The 2711-nt window shown below is 41.2% G+C and overlaps 1 pseudogene; it reads left to right on the forward strand.

The window, feature by feature from the left end:
• Nucleotides 1-1722: 1722 nt before the first annotated feature.
• LOC149141465 (class V chitinase pseudogene) lies at nt 1723-2711 on the forward strand (annotated as a pseudogene).

Raw genomic sequence — 2711 nt, forward strand, 5'->3', positions numbered from 1 at the left:
AATAGGTGTTCCCCACAATGGGTGAAAATCATGGATGATAGTGGAGTTTTCATGGGATGTGGTGGGATAGAGTGATGGTGGTCTATGCCCTCAACCACTTGGCATAGGTATTCAAAGCCTTTCAATGTTCATGGGGAATATTTCCTTGGGATTACAATAGTGTCTCTATGGTTTAATATGGTGTTTAGCTAATCCAAGAGTCATTATTCTACCACTGGGGTGCTTTTTTGCACTGACATCATAGCAAAGACAGGAGCTCCAATGCAAGGACATAGAAATTCCTAAAGAAACACAATAAGAAACCCCCTAGTTTTTTGTCAATCAAGGTCATTTGCATATGTCTTCATTGCTAGTCTAAGATACAAATGTTCTTTTTTATCTAGAATTTCATTTTATTCCTTGTTAGTTTATTTTATCGGGTTGAAAACATGCCTAGGAAGGAGTATCTTCATTCTTCTACTATAAACAACAAAGAAATGAGACTATAAGAAAGGTAAACATTTCAATTTCCTTCTCTTAGGAAACAGAAGAAGACCTCTGAGTGGATAGAATAACCTTGTGAAGCAAGTGATAGACCTAGAGCCTAAGTATATGCTTGTAGGTTCCAGTTAACCTTGCAATCTATCACTAGGTGTTTCTCTTTTCTTTTTTTTACTTCTATTCCGACCTCTTGTTTTATCTCTTCTGCCTCTCTTTCTAGGTTGTCCATTTTCTGGTATTTTTCTAGGCATAAGGTATTCCTTCAAGCCTTGTTTTGAACTTTCAATCAACTTACTGTGTTTGGTTCATTATTTCCTTCATATATTGCTAAGAGAAGGCATTTTTTGTTTATTGCATATGTAGGTCTTCTTTGAGTCTCCTCTTGTGTTTTCTAGGTGGGAGCATTCTAGTTTCATCCTTCTTCAATTCTTGATTCCTCACCTCTCTCCCTAGCTCCTCGTGTAAAACTTCTTTTCGTGCTCTGTGCTTAAGATTTCCCCCCTTCTCCTTTTTAATGTTATGATTTGGTGCTTTGGAAACCATGCTTCATTTAATCCATTACAAAAGTCGCAGGGAAGAAGGAATCAATTTACTCCCTCCAAATCGCAAGCCTAGCATTCCATGGAAAGGTCTATTATCATTTATGTGAGTTGTAACTCTCCTCATATTCAAAGGGAAATTAAATGAGAACACTAGGACTAGAAAAACAAGATACTTGTAGACAATGGACATTAATTGGTAATTGAAAAACATATTGGGAAAGTTTCTAGTAGAAGTTCAAAAACCCAAAAGGAAATCCTTTTATGTATTGATGAAATGTATTGACACACAAGGAAGTTGATTGAAAAAGTTTCAGTTCTAGCTATGAAGCTAGAAGACCTTGGGTTTTCCACTTTTAATGAGTAAGGTAATATACCTTAAACCATCTAGATAGATTCTCCATCAAAGTAGATGTTCTTACTCTTCTTTTCGACTATATATGATAGTAGTAGCCTAGCTGTGATCGTAGGCATTGCCGGCTCTTGTTTTGTTTTGGTTTGACCAAGACCAGTAAGATCGATTAATTTATTATTTAATCAATTAATTTCCTATATTCTCTAAATCTACAATCAGATAAAAATGCCTAAAGAAAATACCACTTCCTAAGGTAACTCAATTATATATATATATAAAATGATAGCCTGCCTTACAACTAGCACAGTCTGCTCATTGCATGTATCAATTTCCTGTTGGATTCAAATCATGGCTACATTGGATCGTCTGCTAATTAAGATAATTGGAATTGCCTTTACTTTCCTCTGCGTCATGAGGACCTCCGCGTTAAAGGGCGGGTACTGGCCTGCTGACAGCTACTCCTCCTTCCCTCCACAAGTCAACGCATCCCACTACACCCATCTCTACTACGCCTTTGTGGATCTCGACGACCAGACGTTCGAGGTGGGCGTGAGTGTGGAGAATGAGCAGAGCATCCAAAAATTCACGCCCCAACTGCACACCAACAATCCGTCGGTGAAGAATTTGCTTTCCATAGGAGGAGGAGGAGATGCCACCATCCACACCAAGTTTGCCAAAATGGCGGCCGACGCCTCACTACGAAAAGTGTTCATAGGTTCGTCCATAGCTCTTGCCAGGAAATATTCCTTCCACAGCCTCGACCTCGACTGGGAGTATCCGCGGGATATGACAGAAATGAACAGCTTGGGGCAACTATTGTCTGAGTGGAGATCTGTCATACAAGCAGAGGCTCAAGCCACGGGCAAAGAACCCCCACTCCTCACAGCGGCTGTCTATTTCTCTAACAGCTTCTTCGCGTCGGACGTTGATAGAGAATATCCGTCCGCAGTGGACAAACTTGACTATCTTAACATAATGGCCTACGATTTCCACGGTCCTTGGAGCCGAATCACACTACAACACACGCGGTCCTCTACGACCCCAATTCTAATATCAACACCAACTTTTGAATCTAATCATGGCTGGACGCTGGCCTACCTTCTAGCAAAGTGGTCATGGGGATGCCCCTCTACGGCCACTCGTGGAAACTTCAAAGCGCGGGGGAGGTGTGAATCGGCGCCATAGCTACAGGTGCAGGGATAGACGATGGCCGTGTTACATACTCTGCTATTCGGGAATTCGTTGGACAGAATGCAACAACGGAGGTGTTCGATAACCTCAGGCGCTCTTCGGCCCGCATCCTCGTCTTTTTATGCTCTTCTCCCTCAGAAATGTAA

Source organism: Pinus tabuliformis, chromosome X (genome assembly GCF_031772625.1).
Source record: "Pinus tabuliformis cultivar Carrire ecotype Pingquan chromosome X, CPIR1, whole genome shotgun sequence".
Lineage (NCBI taxonomy): Eukaryota > Viridiplantae > Streptophyta > Pinopsida > Pinales > Pinaceae > Pinus > Pinus tabuliformis.